At 41.5% G+C, this 20385-nt stretch overlaps 1 long non-coding RNA gene across 1 annotated transcript; it reads right to left on the reverse strand.

The window, feature by feature from the left end:
- Window positions 1-18521: 18521 nt before the first annotated feature.
- Window positions 18522-20013, reverse strand: LOC138975206 (uncharacterized). Its single transcript, XR_011458547.1, has 2 exons — window positions 19747-20013; window positions 18522-19092 (listed from the first exon to the last, which is right to left on the reverse strand). It is a non-coding gene; the product is annotated as an uncharacterized lncRNA (long non-coding RNA).
- Between the last annotated feature and the right edge of the window lie 372 nt (window positions 20014-20385).

Here is a 20385-nt window from a genome sequence, read left to right on the forward strand (position 1 = left end):
TGATGTACAATCGCAAGAAAGAGAAAGAGGGAGAGAGAGAGAGAGAGAGAGAGAGAGAGAGAGAGAGAGAAGGAGAGAGAGAGAGAGAGAGAAGGAGAGAGAGAGAGAGAGGGGGGGGAGAGAGAGAAAAAGAGAGAGAGAGAGAGAGGGGAGAGAGAGAGAGAGAGAGAGAAAGAGAATAAAAGAGAGAGAGAGAGAGAGAGAGAGAGAGAGAGAGAGAGAGAGAGAGAGAGAGAGAGAGAGAGAGACGGACCGTCTATTACTTGTTGATAACTCCGAGAGGCGTGGACGAGATTGATGCCACATGGCCCCTTATGCACTGAGGATGGGTTTGACCACGATGTTTACTGTACAGTAAAAGAAAGGGATGTAATTCGTTTATCCCAACAGCAACAAGAGGCGAAGCCATCAAGGCTCACGTAAGAAATCGACAAACAGTAACACAAACTCAATCACTCCGTCACACACACACACACACACACACACACACACACACACACACACACACACACACACACACGCACACACACACACACACACACACACACACACAGAAAGAGCATAGGGCACGTTTCATGATATTGAGGATTGCAGTTTCCCCCTCACACACAATATTCCAAAATAATAAATAGTCAAACAGGGACCAAAAAACAGTTTGCACCAAGAGTTCAACTTTTTATCTATCCAAAACAGTAAAAAAAATTATATGAACATTCGTATTTCCAAGATGATTGGCGTTCCAAGACGCTATATCCTAAAACCCCCAAAACATGCTTTTACAACTTTAGTGCATAATAACTGCCCAAAGGTGCAGTTTAAAGCAACCATTGATAATAATTTTTAACATACTCCTTGAACACATTAAGAAAAATGGTTAACTTGCAAATAAAGGGACAGCATTGATCAGAACAATGGTAAGATAAAGGACGCTACTTATATTTTGTACATTTTTTATCTTTATCGTTTCCTGTAGACCTCAGAAGTTATAGCCAGCTTAAGAAATCATTCTAAAATCGAAAAACAAACATATATACATTTTGTACGCAGAGTAGATTGATATTTGACACAGTCACACAGACATACGTGGGCTATAGGGCAACCCTACCCCCTAAATTTGAAAACGGGGTCAATTTCTTAACTGCATGTATTCAGCAAAACAATCCATAAAAAAAAAATCACAAATAATGAACTTATGACTTTAGAAAAGCATTCAAAAATGCATATATACAACGCTTTTTCTTTGTTCCCAATTCAAGGGGGTGTGCTATTCTCAGGTAACACTGTGAACGCTCAAATGAGACTTGATCACATGTCAAAAAAAGTAATCCCCCCTGTTGTTCATGGTTGGTTGGTGGGATTTTTTTTATCTGAGCCATTGGCAAGCATGAAATGTCATCAACATTAGGAAAGACATAGTATCTCTCATTGTCTTTTGCGCGCAAACACTTCACACAAATCTCCTCTCGATCTGGCCCATCGGGGAAATGGGTTGACTTGGGGATGATCACCGCCCTGTATCTCTCCACCTTTCCATCCATGCTGACAAAGTCAGCGGTCACAAAGTCCCAAAACTTGAATGTCTCTTTGTGGGACAAAGAACCTGGTTTTCACGACTGGCACCACATGGTTGGCTGACCACGCGGCATCCAGTGGCGTGTTGTGGGTAGACGTCCATTGGACATAAATTGGGAAGGACGTCGCTGGATCATCTGGTTTGCATACTTTGTTCATGTACAACATTTAGTCAAGCTGTCGAACTAACAGAATGAAACTGAACTCACTGCATTTTTACAGCAACAGCGTATACTCGTAGCATCGTCAGTTCACCGCTCGATGCAAAGGCAGTGACATTGACAAGAAGAGCGGGGTAGTAGTTGCGCTGAGAAGGATCGATAGCACGCTTTTCTATCTCTATTCTTTTTAACTTTCTGAGCGTGTTTTTAATCCAAACATATCACATCTATATGTTTTTGGAATCAGGAACCCACAAGGAATAAGATGAAATTGTTTTTAAATCGATTTCGGAAATTTTGTTTTAATAATAATTTTTATATTTTTAATTTTCAGAGCTTGTTTTTAATCCGAATATAACATATTTATATGTTTTTGGAATCAGAAAATGATGAAGAATAAGATGAATGTAAATTTGTATCGTTTTAAAAACAAATTTTTTTTTTTTTACAATTTTCAGGTTTTCAATGACCAAAGTTATCAATTAATTTGTAAGCCACCAAATTGAAATGCAATACCGAAGTCCGACCTTCGTCAGAGATTGCTTGGCCAAAATTTCAATCAATTTGATTGAAAAATGAGGGTGTGACACTGCCGCCTCAACTTTTACAAAAAGCCGGATATGACGTCATCAAAGGTATTTATCGAAAAAAATAAAAAAAAATATCCGGGGATATCATTCCCAGGAACTCTCATGTCAAATGTCATAAAGATCGGTCCAGTAGTTTGGTCTGAATCGCTCTACACACACACACATACACACGCACAGACAGACACACACACATACACCACGACCCTCGTCTCGATTCCCCCTCTACATTAAAACATTATTTTAGTCAAAACTTGACTAAATGTAAAAATAAAAAATAAAAAATAAAAAAATGGGATAGCGGCGAAACGGGATTGCGCCAAAATGGGATGCGATAGTAAGATGACGCTTGGCTTGTGAAATGTCGCCAAAATGGGACGGCGGCAAAACGGGATTGCACGTAAATGGGATATTGCGCGAATTATAAACGAAGGAGTAGACCCTAAGTTTCTCGTACGAGATGTTTACTGGGAGTAAATATTTGGGGAGTAAAAATTTAGTTCCTTGTGGAGTTCTTTTTTCGTACAAGATTTTTACTGGAAGTTTACTCCGGAGTCAATTTTTCGTGGAGTAAAAATTTCGTGTTACACCGGTTCATGACCGTTGTGGTAACGAGCGCACATTGCTGTCTCCATATTGTGTTCCTACGAATCGAAAGTATGATCGCCAAGCCCTTCTGTCATTGAAGGCAACGTTCGATATTTGCGTCTGTCAGCGTCGCCAACGTTCGACAGATTGTACTACTGTTACTCACAAACTTTCAATTTACACAATGAAATGCCAATAACATGCAAACACAACAATGGGAGACGAAGGGAAAACCTACTAGCGATTGAAATTATGCAAACGAACTCACAAATCCCTCACTTTCCGAATGCAAATGCTGCAAATCCGTATGCGCGCGTCGCTGTGCCGAACGTTGGGTTGCCGAACGTTGCTGACAGACGCAACAAAACTTGATCAAAAGGCACTAAAAACGATTAAATGTTTTACTTACTGGGTATCGCATTCCTCTTTTTCTTCCTGCAGACGATATGAAGCGGTTGAAACGTCGTTTCCGATGAAAGGCTCGGTTATTTCCGTTAAAAACGAAGTTTGCCGAACGTGTGATTCCGTCTACAGACACCGGTCGGATCACAACAAAAATGTTCATTCTTTGCGATTTTGTGATACTGTTGATGATACACCTGCTTTCCAGTGAAGAACATCAATAAAATGATGTTCACAAGCAAGAATAACAGACAAAAGCACGCGATGTGTAAAATTAGGCTTTGCTTTGCAAACAAAGCACGTGTTTTTTTTACTGACAGACACTTTCGGTGGCGATTGAAAATTTTTCCAGAAACGGTTTTATGCTCCCATTTGATATTTTTTCCCTATTTTATCTAGTCAGAGACTAACCTTGTGTATTAATTGAATTAATAACCCCATTATCATATGTTTTGTGTGATATTTCGTGTCTGCTTGAATCACACTTTGAGATGGGGTCATGTGACAGAAGGAAATGGTGTCTGTCAGGATTCACACGTTCGCTTCGAAAAACTCGCTCAAATAATTGCTCAAACACAAACATTTTAGCTTTTATTTATTTTTTTGTATTGCAAATACCATACTTACTCATGCCAAGCAGAAAAAATGATGAAAATCAACACAGTAAGCAAGTAATTTCAAGGCAAAGTTTACACACATCAAAGAGTCTGATTACCGTGAAACCTGCCATAGGTGAAACTGTGCAAGAAAGTGAGACACTAGATCTAGATCTGTCTGTCTGCATGTAGCCTACTTACAGGGACACGACTGCCGACAGAGTCTCGGCCCGCTCAAAATAATAATGACCGAGACTTTCAGTACTTCCTTCGCGTGACGTCTAACCCTCTTACGTCATAATGTGACGTCAAGGTAATGTGACGTCTTCAAATGTTAGAGTTTCTACCACAGACATACACACGCACAAACACACGCACACACACACACACGCACACACCCACGCACACACCCACGCACGCACAGACAGACAAAGTTACGATCGCATAGGCTACACTTACGTGAACCAAAAACGTGCCGGGCAAAACGAAACTGAAACACTTTTCGTTATTTCGTTTTTCGTTATTTTGTTTTTATATTTAGTCAAGTTTTGACTAAATATTTTAACATCGAGGGGGAATCGAAACGAGGGTCGTGGTGTATGTGTGTCTGTCTGTGCGTGTGTGTGTGTGTGTGTGTGTGTGTGTGTGTGTGTGTGTGTGTGTGTGTGTAGAGCGATTCAGACTAAACTACTGGACCGATCTTTATGAAATTTGACATGAGAGTTCCTGGGTATGAAATCCCCGAACGTTTTTTTCATTTTTTTGATAAATGTCTTTGATGACGTCATATCCGGCTTTTCGTGAAAGTTGAGGCGGCACTGTCACGCCCTCATTTTTCAACCAAATTGGTTGACATTTTGGTCAAGTAATCTTCGACGAAGCCCGGACTTTGGTATTGCATTTCAGCTTGGTGGCTTAAAAATTAATTAATGACTTTGGTCATTAAAAATCTGAAAATTGTAAAAAAAATAAAAATTTATAAAACGATCCAAATTTACGTTTATCTTATTTTCCATCATTTGTTGATTCCAAAAACATATAAATATGTTATATTCGGATTAAAAACAAGCTCTGAAAATTAAATATATATAAACATTATTATCAAAATTAAAGTGTCCAAATCAATTTAAAAACACCTTCATCTTATTCCTTGTCGGTTCCTGATTCCAAAAACATATAGATATGATATGTTTGGATTAAAAACACGCTCAGAAAGTTAAAACAAAGAGAGGTACAGAAAAGCGTGCTATCCTTCTTAGCGCAACTACTATCCCGTCAATTTCACTGCCTATGCTGTGAGCGGTGGACCACGAGTATACGGTCTTGCTGCGTTGCATTGCGTTCAGTTTCATTCTGTGAGTTCCACAGCTTGACTAAATGTAGTAATTTCGCCTTACGCGACTTGTTTGTTATTTCGTTTTTCCTGACAATACTGGAGTGTTAGAGGGTGTTTTTAGAGTTTCAATTATTATTTCTGGCCAGAGAAATCCAACTGGCCATATGTACACGCATTCGTTGGTCCAGCGCGCTCGACGAACGAGTAACGAATAATGACGCACACCCAGCGAACGACAACGCACAGCCCAAAATTGCAATTGTTTGAGTGCGCTGGCCGTGCGTCGTGTATGTGTGACTCCCGCATAAGCATGGGTTGAATTTGACAATCAAATACTTTCAAAAACAGCTTGGGGGATTGTTCTTCAAGCGACCAAAAAACCTTTGAAATGCCAAGTACTCCTTTTTTGCCCTCGTGGCAATGTCTTCCAGAGAGCACGAAAAGGTGCAACCTGTTGAAAACATAACACCAAGGTTTTTATACTGATTGACAACTTCCAGCATCATACCATCATAAAACCACCTGTGTTCACAGTGAGAGAGAGAGAGAGAGAGAGAGAGACAGAGGGAGAGAGAGAGAGAAAGAGAGAGAGAGACAGAGAGAGAGAGAGAGAAAGAGAGAGAGAGAGAGAGAGAGAGAGAGAGAGAGAGAGAGAGAGAGAGAGACGCAGACGCAGATAATTTATTCAATAGGCCATAGCCCCTTATGAAGGATCGGAGTGTGAACAAATGATTAACGTTGCAAATAATTTAACTCATCAGGTGCAAAAAAGGTACAACATAACAATCGCACAACACTACGGATTAAAACATACATTACACGTTATTTAACTAAGAGGTTAAAACATCTCTTAATTTAAAGGCTTTATACAAATACAAGGATACATTTCTAACAACAGTTTCTTGAGGGGAAGCCAGGAGCAAGCTGAGTCTAAAAGTGCTTGGGTTTTTATAATATTTAAATGGGATAAATTTTTCTCTTAATCTGTTTAAGTATGGACAACACAAAACAAAATGGACTTCATCATCTTGCTTTACTTTACAAAGGGGACACATTAACTGATCGGCATCATGCTGTTTATATCGGTTAGCATGCACATTTATTTCTGAAATACCGAATCGAAACCTAGTCATAATAAACTTTAGATGTCTATCCACATTCAACAAAAGGTAGGGTTTAATGTCATGTACAGTACAAAATGTCCGATAAACAGCAAATCTATCACTATTTTGAATATGATAATCCCACTCTTGCCATCTGCAATCGACCAACCTTTCCCTAAAAACTCTTTTTCATTAACAACGCCCTGGTTCAACCACACAAAACCAAAACCGTGCTCATACAATTTACAACGGACACTTGAGGCCCAGTTCTTTTTACCACTCTCATCTATTTTATACAACATATCATATGATTTACGAGGAAGTCTGTGCGCCTCCATCTTTAACAATTTCATCCAGTAGCTAACGCATCTTAAAATAGAATTCAAATATATCGGATATCTGTTTGTCTCACCATATACCAGGTCATTAGGTGTTCGCATACGAACTCCTAAAAACTTCTTCAATGCAAATAAATGGACTTTTTCACACTGCAGAGCAGCTTTATCCAATCCCCATATCTCAGCACCATACTGTACTATTGGTTGTACTTGGGAATCAAACAACTTCAAAAAGACATGCACACTAGTATTATTAAGCACAGATAATCTTTGTATAATACACATCAGAGCATTTTTGGCCCGGCTTGAGAGATCACTACAGGCAGCAGTGAAACTGAGTCGAGTTGAAAACAATATTCCTAAATACTTATACACGTTTACAACAGGTAAAATATCAACCCCATATGTCCATCTTTCCCTTGCACTCAAATATCCACCTTTCCTAAACACAATAATGTTACTTTTACTCATGTTTACCTTTAAATGAAGAGAGGACACTGCCCTGCGTAAATTATTTAACTGAGTCTGTAGACCCACAACCGTCTCTGATAACAACAATAAATCATCAGCAAGCAAAAGAATAAACAATTCCAAATAATCATCAGTAAATGTGGCACCATGTCTTCCATTCTCAATTATCTCAAGTGCTAACTCATTGATAAAGAGAGAAAATAAAACTGGGCTACATACATCGCCCTGTTTAACACCAAATGTACAATTAATATAATCCGTAAACTTTGCTCCACATCTCACTTTTATTTTTACATTATCATACATACTCTTCACACACCTAAAGAGTTTCCCTTTTATACCATTTACAGAATTGGCCAGAGCAAAGCTCTCTTGATGGAATCAAACGCCTTCTCAAAATCTATAAAGGCAACATACAGTTTACGATTCAAAGAAAATTGTTTCTGTACAAAGGCCAAATGTGTAAACATATGATCAATAGTGGAATAATTCTTTTTAAAACCAGCTTGATATTCACCCGTACTGTTATTACATTTAATCCATTCTTGCAACCTGTTATTAATCACAGTACTATAGACCTTGCTACTAACATTACACAGTGAAATTCCACGATAATTATTTGGATCATTCACATCGCCTTTCTTAAACAAAGGGATAACAATGGACTCTGTCCAACTTTCTGGAAATACACCCTTGGAAAACAAAAAATTAAACAGGTGTACCAAAAAGTCAATCCCTGGAGAAAAAACATTTTTCAAAAGTTCTCCTATTATTCCATCAGGCCCAGCAGACTTTTGAGGTTTTAACTTTCTCATTGCAATCAACACTTCTTCTTTTGAAATAGGACGATTCAAAATACCTTCATCGTCTTCATATTCAATTTCTTCAGCCTCAGTTACATCTTTTTCCAATAATACTTTGAAATGCTGAAACCAGGTATCAACTGGTATGTTGTTCTTTATTTGTTTTCGTTTTGAGGATAATTTATGCATTATATTCCAACATTCTTGTTGATCATTAACAGATTCAATAAGTTTTTGTAATGTCAAATCATTATACAATCTTTTCTTTCTTTCTAACATGTTTTTATATTCCCGTCTGGCTAAACAATAAACATTGCGAGCGTGAATGTCTTCAGGCTGATTACATCTGCTTAACAACCTCCACACATTTTTTCGGGTTATTCTACACTCTTGATCGAACCAATCATCCGATTGATTATTTGACTTCAAATAAATTCTTTTCTTCATGCAGTCAGCACTTTCCTTAACACAAGTGTTAAATAATTCCAAAGCTCCATTCATATCAGATTCGATCATATTTTGGGCAGACTCTAACCTTGCACACATATCATCTGCACACATCAAATTCACATACGTTTCTGCCTTCTTGATATCCCAAACATACTTCTCAATAAAGCAATCTGCATTCTCACGCATATCATGATAAACATTATCACATGGGAACGTAACATGAAATTCAACTGGCATATGATCTGACTCAATCCGGCCAGCCACCAATAGTTCGCTCGAAGACAGAGTAATTGCAAATAAATCATAAGACAGCAAAAAATAATCATTAACACTACTCCCCCTCTCTGACATGTAGGTAAAACAGCATACACAGTCCAAGTGCAGTGCACATATTTAACAAATATTTACCATAGCTATTCAATGTCTGATCTTGTGATTTTCGATTCCCGCAAACTGACTGACTTTTGTGCAATAAGTCAAAAACATCATGATCTTGTAATACAGGCTGGGACATATTGGCTGTTCTGCTATTCAGGTCACCCGACAACACGACATAAACATCACCTTCTGTCAACAAACACTCAGTCAAACATTCTTCTAGTAGAGAAACACCATTATCCAGATCAAAAAACGAGTAATACGGCGAGCCCTCTGGTGGAACATAAGCACACACATACAAAACATCCTTAGAAATTCCAAAGAGGCTTTTATCAAGGACAAAAACAATGAAGTTAGAACATTCAACATCAAGTTTACGCACAAAGGGAGCAAACTCATTTCTTATTAGGCACAATACACCGCCTGACCTTCGGCCCTGCTTGGTAAACTTCACTGCTGGTTTAACAAAAAGTGAATAACCATCAAAAACAGTTGACGTGAATTCATCCATAAACGTTTCTACAAGGCAAACAAAATCGAAACTCCCTACATAATTTACAAATTCCGTGTCAGTTAATTTGGAGTACAAGCCGTTAACATTCCACTGTAAAAAAGAAAAGGGCTTATTCACACTTCGAGTGACTTTACAGCTACTAACATTTGTGGCGTGCTCGACTTTATCTTTTTCATTCACAACATGCATTTCTGGGTTTGCTATTAGAATAGGATTCCTATCTGACCCCTGACCCACTGTGTCACTCACACTCGCACTGCTTTCACAGTCACATTTTACCGACATCCTGTCGTCAACATTGTTATTGCTAACACAGTCCGTTTTTTCACGTGCGCTCACCGCGTTGTCTAAAACTACAGGTAACACCGGTGTCTTTCGTTTTTCGTCCACTCTCAAAATGTCCTTCTCGGACACAATACTGTCACTAGAAATAACTGATTTGGGTCTCTCCCCAACATTGGAGCGGCCGAATTCTTATCTCATTTCAATCACCGTGTTCTTTTGTAAGTCAAATGTGAACTTCTTCCCTTCGATATGTTCTGCGCGTTCTTAGAATCCGGTTTCATTCTAGAATGGACCGGGTCCAGGTTGGAATTCTAACCCTGCGCAAGTACAGGGGTGCCATTCTAGAATGAAACCCTTGTTGCTGGTCCATTCTAGAATCGGCCGTGCGCAAGGTTGGAATTTGGGTCCAAGTTGGAATAGTCATTTCAGTTAGACTATCACACATCCAAAGCCACAAATGTGGATTTTCTGTTTGTTTTTGTTTTTTGTGTGTTTGGTTGGGGTTTTTTCCGGGTTTTTTACACTTTACTCAAAGACATCGTGAATTGGGATTGTGATGTTCTGAAAGTGATTACGATTTTGAGAGACACTCAGCACTGATCGCTACGAACGGAAATTTCCGGACTGACAGTGTTTTGCCGATCTCGCTTGTAACTGGATTTTCTGTTTGTTTTTGTTTTTTGTGTGTTTGGTTGGGTTTTTTTTTCTCGGGTTTTTTACACTTTACTCAAAGACATCGTGAATTGGGATTGTGATGTTCTGAAAGTGATTACGATTTTGAGAGACACCAGATCAGCACTGATCGCTACGAACGGAAATTTCCGGACTGACAGTGTTTTGCCGATCTCGCTTGTAACTTTTAATCTTATTCATATACATGAAGAGTTTGAAACGTGGCCGGGCATATCACAGTTTGGAAGGTAGGGATTCTGATAGATTAAATAAAAACTGTCAAACTTTTAGGCATGGAATTCCCCTTTGAGAGTATTTGTTGTGGTAGTACTACTACTATGAATTGCTTTCAATGTTTTCCCATAATATTATAAAACCAGACAAAAGTTGTTGTTGATTTCTGTTTTTGTTAATGTCAACTTTTTTTTAAACCTGTGACAACAGCTCTATAACTCACTCTGTCCTTCTGTTGGTCTGTCTGTCGGTTAGTCGGTCTGACCGTCTGTCTGTCAAAAAAATTGTCAAAAAACCGGACATTTCCGAGAGGGAGACAGCGCTGACATTGCAAGCGGCCGCAACCGGCTCTCATCACAAAAACAACTGCCCTGCAAACATTACCGCCCTGGTAGTCCCCCTTGCTATGGTCTGCCTTTGTTTATTGCGTACTCAGGAGTGTCAACTTTCTTGACATGGCATCGCAAGATCGCAAAAGGATTTTTTTCAGGGGTATACAAATCAGCCCCATTTTATCAAAGGGAAGGTGCAGGTGGAGATAATTCAAGGGAAGACAACTCTGTCTTACCTACAAACATTACGGCCCCCTTTATTCACTCTCGCGATGCTTCACGCATGGTTTCATTCTAGAATGGCACCCCTGTACTTGCGCAGGGTTAGAATTCCAACCTGGACCCGCAGAACAGATATACAGGTGGTCAAAAGTGAGAGTAGCTTTCTTCTGCTCATCTCTGGCTTGCTTCAGACGAGGCACAAGATTACGTCTGATCTCTCTGACCCGACGAGAAAAGTCCTCTCCAATGGAAATCTGACTCCCATGCAGTTTCCGCTTTGCTCTCAAAATCTGCAACTTGTCCTTGTAGGAAGCACAGCGGGCAATCAAAGGGGAATCAGCCTTACTGTTAAGACGATGGACCCTGTCAAACACGACGTCACCTGCCATCTCCAGCTTGTCAGTGATTAGGTCCTATGATGTCTGTGATGAAGGTGGATACACGTTCACCATGCATGTACACGATAAAGCCGACAAACGATGGTTTGAGGGGGCAAGCTGTGTTTATTGTCAGCCATGAAGATGATCAGGGTATGTAACAAGGGAACTAACTCTCGTTAGTTACTTAACCCATCTATAGCAGTTGCTTCCCTTAGATGGTAACAGATTCTCAAACACTACATCTCTCCCCTTCTTGAATTTTAAGAAGTAAAATCCAAAATTACAAAATGGATAACTGGACAAGCAAAATGATAAGAAATGATATCTTCTCCTGAAGATTAAAGAATGATGCCAAGAAGTAGAAATGTAATGCTGACTAGAAATGTTTAACTTTACATTCAACAAGAAAAGTGTTCTCACTCCAAATCTTATGAAGTAATGCTTCAGCCTTATGAATTTTGAAAGTACTAACAAATGATAATGAAAGTAGAAATTAGTGTACTTATCTTCCCTTCTCATTAAAGAAAAACAAAACAAAACTGAATTTACGTGTTACCCAAAAATACTGTGAAATGATGCTAAACAGCAATGTGAAATAAAACGACACAATAGGCACTTGACATGGAAAATCTTGAAAATAATATGTCTGCACAGGCACCAGAAATAAAATGATTTTACAAAACATCAGTCAGTTCAACGTTCAAGTCAGAACAAAATCTTGCAGTTTGGTAGGTAAATGTTTTTCCCTGTGCGAACGACGTGGAGTTGGTGCGACGTTAGTATGTGTGTTTTGTGCGTTTTGGTTTTGCTTGTTGTGTGCATGTTGCGAGTTTGGTTCATCTGTGTGAGGAAGAGTAACAGCTTCAGTTTCAGCTTCGGCGTCAGCTTCAGCGTCATTTGTTTCTGAAGGAGTTGGATGTCTGGGGGAGCGTTTGAAGAAACTGCTGTTTCGCGTGATTATCTTGTTTCCTCGGCACGCAGAGATCATAGAACCGTTCTTTGACACAACAGTGAGGGGTGTTGGGTTGAATGGAGGAGTAGACTTCTTAATGGAAGTGTCCTTGATGAGAACAGAATCACGCAATCTGAAGGTTGCTTGGTTTGACATAGTTCTTGTTGTCTGCGTAGAGCTTCATCTTGCCTTAAGTTTGGCGCGGGCATCCTGTTGTCTCATCTTTGCGTCCGCTGGCTGCTGCGGCGGGAGTTGTGGTAGTCTGTTCTTGATGTTGCGACCAAAGAGGGCAGTAGCAGGGGCGACACCAGTTGTGCAGTGTGGAGTTGTTCTGTAGTCAAGAAGAAACTTGTACATTTCCTGTTTCCAGTTCAGCTGTTGTGCATGGGCGGCTTTGACAGTCTTCTTGATGGTACGCATAAAGCGTTCCGTTTCTCCATTTGCACGGGGCCACAGGGGGGTGATCTTCCTGTGCTTGAACCCGGTGTGTGTTGCGTATGTCGCGAACTCGTGGCTGTTGAATGGTGGGCCATTGTCTGTCTTCAGAACATCTGGTATGCCGTATTCTGCGAAGATCTTGTCGAGACGTGGAATCACACTCCGGCTGGATGTTGATTGCAAAATGTCAACAACGGTGAATCTGGAATATTCATCTGTGATGACAAGGAGAATGTTTCCGTTGGGTGCGTCTCCGAAATCAGCACTCAGTTCAGACCAAGGTGCTGTGGGCAGTGGAGACATCTTCAGCGGTTCTCTGGCTGGTGTGGGAGTGGAGATTTGACAGGTTAAGCAATTTTTTACCGCTTTCTCGACAGTCTCTTGCATTCCTCGGAACCAAACCTTTTCTCGAAGGAGGGCGACTGTTTTGACGATGCCTTGATGTCCAGTGTGAGCGACTTTCACAGCTTGAAGATGAAGAGACTCTGGGAGAACGATGCGTGTACCCTTGAGTAGAACTGATGCGTTGTGACTGAGTGAGAGTTCTGAACGACACAAGTAGAGGGTTCTGAAAGTTTTTGTGTCAACGTCGTCTTTGGCTTCCCAGTCACTGGTAAGGATTGCGTTGATCACTGCCCTAAGGGTGACATCTTTCGCTGTTTCTGAGATGACGGTGTCTAACGTCATGGCTTTTGGAGTGGACGTGTCGACAACGTAGTGAAGATACTCTTCTGCGATCTTCTCTTCTCTGCTGCTGGGATGCTGTTGGACTGGATGTCGACTCAGATAGTCGGCGGGGTTGTCGAAACCAGGTCGGTACTGAACAGTCATTTCGTAGGGCTGTGTTCTCAGTACCCAGCGTTCAACACGAGCAGAGAGTTGAGCACGAGGGTTGTTGAACATGCTGACCAAAGGCTTGTGGTCAGTGTAGACAGTGAATGTAGCACCAAACAGGTAGATGTGGAAATATTCACAGGCCCATGTGATGGCGAGTGCTTCACGTTCTGTCTGTGAATATCTTTGTTCTGTTGGAGTGAGCGCTCGGCTTGCAAACTGGATGATGCGCTTGTCTTGGGATGCACTGCAGAGATGCCTACAGGACTGCCATCGGTGTAGATCTCTGTCGGTTTTTCTGGATTGAAGTAAGCAAGAGTCGTTGCTTTGCTGAGTTCTGCTTTCAGCGTTTGGAGGGCTGCGTCATGCTTTTCATTCCACGACCATGGTGTTGTCTTCTTTGTCAGCAGACGGAGTTCATGGGTGAGTGTTGCATAGTTTGGAATGAAGTGTGCACCACAGAAGTTCATCATGCCGAGAAGACTTCTTACTTCAGATGCGTTGGTTGGTGTTGGCAGTTCAAGAATGGTCTTGAGCTTGTCTTGGCTTGGGGTGATGCCGTCTTCCCCGAAGATATGACCAAGGAACTCAAGCGACTTCTTGTTGTACTCACACTTGTCAGTGTTGAGAGTGAGGTCTTTCTCACGGAGACGCTGCATGAGAGCGCGTAGGTTGTTGTCATGGTCTTGCTGTGACGTACCGTAGCAGAGAATGTCGTCGCTGATGTTTACGACACCCTTGAGGCCAGACAGTACTTGCCTGATGGTTTCTTGGAAGATCTCGCTTGCGGAGTTCACACCAAAGAAGAGGCGTCGGTATCTGTAGAGACCAAGATGTGTGGAGAACGTCGTGATGTAGCGTGACTCCTCAGCTAGTTCTAGCTGGTTGTAGCCTTGGTTCAGGTCAAGCTTGCTGAAAACTTTAGCACCTGCGAGCATGGTTTTCAGTTCATCAAGTGTTGGGGTAGCATGACGTTCTCTCCTGATGGCCTTGTTTGCAGAACGCATGTCGACGCACACGCGTACCTTGCCTGGAGACTTGGGTTTAGGCACCACAACTATAGGAGATACCCATGGTGTTGGACCAGTTGCCTTCTCGATGACACCAAGTTCTTCATCCTTTCGGATTTGTTCTTCCACATGCTTGCGGACATGAAAGGGAACACGACGGTAGTGCTGAGCGACAGGCTGTACCGTCTCGTCGATGTGGAGTTTGATCTGTCGATCATTGAGTTTACCAAGCTGGTTCTCTTGCTGAGTTTTGTGCTCGATGCAGTGGACGGTGGTCAGCAGCTTGAGTGTTTGCGAGGTTGACCAGCTCAGGATGGGTTTCTCATTGCCTGGAACAACACATATCGTGGCTGAGCAGGATGCTGTGTCAGTGTGTAGTTCAGCGCAAAACTGTCCAAACGCACGGATTGAGTGTTGATTGCCGTACGCAGAGATTCTCACATTTGACGGGCTGAGCGCTGGCTTGGGTGTAAGACTTTCATAATCTGTCCGTGATAGCAGATTGACTGTAGCTCCGGAATCAGCAAGGAAGGTTGTCTGTTGTCCGTTGAGGTAGACCTTGAAGCGTGGCAGTTGATTCGAGTTGCCGTTTGCAGTGAAGACGTACTCAGTGTCTGCGTCATTGCCGTCGTCGATGAACGAAGCGTCGTTGTTGTCACATTCACCATGTTGCTCAACGTGGTGAACAGGTTTGGGCTTGTGCTTGATAGAGCGAGGCTGTTGGGAGGAAGAGGATGCACTGCCCCTTCCACCTGTCCCTGATCTTGCCGTGTTGCGTGGACTGGAACGGCAGACGGATGAGAAGTGGTTGAATTTTCCACAGGAGCGGCATTGTTTGTTGAAAGCAGGGCACGAATGCTGTCCCTTCTCATGCGGCCATGTACCACCACAGTTCTTGCAATGCTCGGTTGGCTGGTTATGACGGTGTGAGGCTTGACTACGGCGGGGCTGGTGATGACGTCGATCAGGCTGATGCTGGCTTGATGTAGCTGAACGATGGAGTCTGTTAACTACAACGTCTTCATGCATTTTTCTTGAGTAAGAAGCAGTCAACTCCAATGTGCGGGCATACTGCAGGAGGTCAGACAATGTCATTCCTGGGTTGCTCAGGCCCTTCTCTCGCACCTTGTTCACTTTGCAACCGGTTATCAGCTGCGATTTAATTTCAGACTCAATGTTGGCAAAGTTACAGAGAGAGGCATGTCGTTTCAGCTGTTGATAAAAAATGTCAACACTGTCAGATGTTTGCGTGAGCTGTCTGAAGGTAAAAACCTGATACTCTCTGTTGATCTGTGGGTTAAAATGTTCATTGATACGATCAACAAGTTTCTGGAAGTGAGTCTCACCATCCCGAGGGGTCAGATCAGCAGCTGGAAAAGAGTCCACAATGTCATTCAGATCGTTCCCAGCGTACGTAAGCAGCAACGCTTTCTTCCTCTTGTCGTTGGCAATGTTGAATGCAACGAACAGGTTCTCTAGTCTTGCGATCCACTTGCTCCATCTGATAGACACGCCATCAGACGAACAGTCAAACGAAGGATAAGTAGGTAGTGCAGATAACTGTTCAGCCATGTTGGAAGTTGAGAAGCACGCGGCAAGTCAGAAAAGTGAGATTACAAAGTTCTTGCACAAGGTAGAGCCGATATATGTATGTAAAATAATTTACCTCGTCGCCAATATGATGTCTGTGATGAAGGTGGATACACGTTCACCATGCATGTACACGATAAAGCCGACAAACGATGGTTTGAGGGGGCAAGCTGTGTTTATTGTCAGCCATGAAGATGATCAGTGTATGTAACAAGGGAACTAACTCTCGTTAGTTACTTAACACATCTATAGCAGTTGCTTCCCTTAGATGGTAACAGATTCTCAAACACTACAGGTCCTGCAGAATACCTTCACAGTCTTCGCTTGTTTCACCCTATTTCCTCTCCAGGCCGTAGATGATCACGTTGTTGCGCTTAGATCGATTCTCCAGGTCGTCAGCTTTCCTCTCCATCTCAGACAGTCGTTCCTCTGTTTTGGAATGAGCGCTTCTGCTGGAAACACGCTTCTCCGGGTTTACCGCTAGGTGGCGCACGAGAATCAGGCCTGTGCTCCAGCGGCGCGCCCGCAATTTCGCTTCGCTGCGGAAGGGTAACACAGTCGTGTCACTGACCGGGACACAGCGGCAGAGATAATATTTTGCGGAAGAATGCCGAACAAGTGTTGTGTAGTGAACTGCAACAAAGCAAAGGGATTTAAGTTTTCCAAAGATGTTGAGAGGAGAAAGCGATGGATGGTTAGCAGGCCACAGTCATATTGTCTGTGTGCTTTGCGCTTTGCAACTTCAGGAACAACGTCGTGTCTAAACATGCATAATGTTTGTTCTTGTTCTTTTAGTCAAATCCAAAGCTATTTTGTTTTATGCAGGCATGCTCACACTGAGGTAGACGTGTCCTAACTTGATATGAATGCGTACTTTTCTTTCTACAAGTACTGCATAATACTACAGTCATTTGTGTTTTCTTGAGAAAATCATAAACTTTTTTTTCACATCTGTTTCTAAAGGCATCTGGGATAGTGGTATTCACCTGAACATCATAGGGCACAAATAAGCCCTGTTGCACTTTTTTGTTCACTGGTTATATGAATGCAGCTGTGGATCAATGTATTAGTGATACTAATGGGTAAATTCCAAAATTCATTATCCGATTTGAGTAAAGACCAGTGATGGCGCTAGTATTTTTTCAAACCGGTACGCAAACTTTAATGATGCAAACAGTCCAGAAAAAAACGGTAGGCAGGTCGTTGGAACCAGTAAGAGTCCAACTCAGAGTACTGATTTTATTTTTTAACCAGCGAAAAAAAAACCGGTAGTTCTAAAAATCAACCTCGTCGGTCATACCGGCAGCCAATTTTGTTCCGGTATTTTCTCGTTTCAACCGGTAAAATACCGGTAATTAGCGGTTAACGCCAATACTGAAAGACATGAGCAGAGGTTATTTAGTATATGTGTGAGTGTGCTATAATATATGTGTACATATATTATAGCTGTGCTCATCTATGCAGGTGTGAGCCATTGTGACTGACCAAATATCTGCTGCTAGCTGGAACTGTTTAGTTTGTGGTCACCACCACAGAGCCATAGTACCTGGAATGTCTGTGTTTAGTCAGTATGTGATATGGCAGGCTTGAATCTGTTTGCCAAGATATATTTCATATACTGAGTGTTGTATAATGGTGCACATCACTGTTGTTCACTTTTTGTGCTGGTCTGTGTGTTTTGTTTAACTGTTGGTTATTACTGTACTAGTGATTAATCAACTGAAACTTTACACTTACATTTGTCTGTGTGTACAGTTTATTTTATGCATTGATTTTGTGAGTAGTGAATACTGAGTCTTGTGCATGTGCTTATTTAGTTTTTTATATGCATCAGTGAGTGAGAGTTAAGCCTACTCTATGAATCAGTACATCTTCAGTGCTCATTCTTGCAAGATTACAAGGAGATATTAGCTATACAGTAGTTCATTCAATGCTCAAATTAAGATCAAAGTGATTCTTCACAGATTAATATATTCTGCCAAATAGCACTACACAATCTTAGCAATCTGATTCTGAATTCATAAACTCACATTTTTTTTAAACAATTGCAAAATGATTGACAGTGTGTTATGCATCCTCCTGATATTTCATATACAGCTAATGGATAAAGTTGAATTGACCGATCAAGTTCAGATAATAATTTTATCTTTTGCTGCAAACTGCAAAAAATATTATATTATCAGAAGTCTGCCCAAACACAAAATGCCATCCATGCATTGCACAATTCTTCGTTCATTTATCACTCTCATCACACACAGACATTCACCAATTCGTTCAGGCATATATATGACACTTTATTCATCACACAGTGACACAAGTAAACCATGAACAACTGAAACTAACCTGACCTGCAACAACTCTTAAATTTAAAGAATAGGGGTTAAAAATCAAGAGTCTGCGAAACCCGGCAAATGCAGTTGGCAGCCCAGAGATCCCTCTAAGTACCTCTCCCAAAGATGGTACTTTTCGGCTATATTTACAGTTTCAAGCTGTTAGGACAACTTCTTTGAATGTGTGATTGTATAGTTTTTTTGGGGAAACTGAAAGGTAGCCTCGTCAGGGGACAACTATTTAAATCCATATCCTTATCATTTTGTTTCTCGATTGAGAATAATCATTTATAGATGACTATTACTCATTTCCCTTGTTGGGGTGTACTTGTATGTACTGGTGGTTGATTATCCAAATATCCTCTCAGTGATTGAGGCTTATGTGAGGCTCAGTGTGTGTACATTTCTCTGTTCCTTTAACGGGTTTATCCGGTATTTTTATGTGTACTAATGGTACAGGTAGATGTGGGGAGTGATGTAGTTGTTTGTTCAGCCCATCCCATAGAACTCCAACCTGAAATCACACAATGGGTATGAAATTAATGTGTGCATATTTAAATGTTCATATGTAAACTCTACAAGCAGTAGTGCTAATAAATATAAACTAAATATAGCTGAATATTAAAAATATTGTCTTCTGTTATTTATGTTCTGGGACAGTCCAACCCCCCTCAACCCCCCCCTCACCCCCCAATAAAAAAAACAATTTCTCAATGCATCACTGGGCCATGACAATGACTCAATGACTATAACTAAGTAATTAAGTTGCTAAGTCTGATTTTCACAATTTTAATTCTAATTATGATTTTTTTGTGTAGCAACGTGTCTGTATCTGCATTACATTTTAATTTAAACTAAGTCTTATCACACAGTGGAGGGAACATGACAGCTGATCGGTGGGAAGTGGAGTGGGAGAATATTTCACGAACGTCTCAAAACATGCCTACTCAGTCAGCACAAGAGTCAAGAGTGCCACTATCATAGTAATCTGGGCTAAATTTTAAACAAGAACCTTTAATTTTTTCCGCAGTAATTTTCTCCAAACTAAGCCCAAAATAAAGGCTACAAAACCGTGCCGACGTCAGTCTCAGTCAGTTTCGGCGATCACAAACTGACACACACTTGACAGAAATCACTGAACTTCAGTCTGAAGCAACTTTGAACTCACCTTTCAACCAAATCTGCTTTCCGACCCGAAGTTCGTGCATCCCGCTGTCGCAGTTCAGCTTTCAACTCGGACAAAGTCCAGGTACCATACGGCCTCGACATGTTTTGATGCGAAAAAAGTAAGAAGTGTCGAACTGAGCGTGGAGTGAACGAGTCTAAAGCGAAAGCGTAGATAGCGGACAGGCGGAAGTAAACAGCGAGTCCTGGTATTCGCGCGCCCCCAGCGGCGAAGTACTGAAGTGTTATCCTTCTTTGCCTAGCAGAAGCGCTCATTAACGGCGCGCAGTTCGTCGTTATCCTGGCGTAGCTCACGAACCTCCTCCCTCAGACCCCCTACCTCTCCCTGGAGGGCAGCATAATCATTGCGGAGGTCTTGGATCTCGCTCTTCATTTCGTCGAATTTGCTATTCAAGTTCTGCAGCACAGTCATCACATCAACGAGCGTGGGATCTTGTGGCTTGGACTTGGATGCTGTTGATGATGCTGCAGCACTTAGGCAACCTTTTTCAGCGCTGGTACTCAGTCGTGTCTGTCTGAGGTCGTCTTTCTTGGGAGGTCCTGGGTTGGCCTCGACATCACCACACTGGAGTAACAAGTTCCCCCAAAACATCAGGCACAGGACCAAACCAAAGAAGACACC

Source organism: Littorina saxatilis, linkage group LG9 (genome assembly GCF_037325665.1).
Source record: "Littorina saxatilis isolate snail1 linkage group LG9, US_GU_Lsax_2.0, whole genome shotgun sequence".
In the NCBI taxonomy this organism is placed as follows: Eukaryota; Metazoa; Mollusca; class Gastropoda; order Littorinimorpha; family Littorinidae; genus Littorina; species Littorina saxatilis.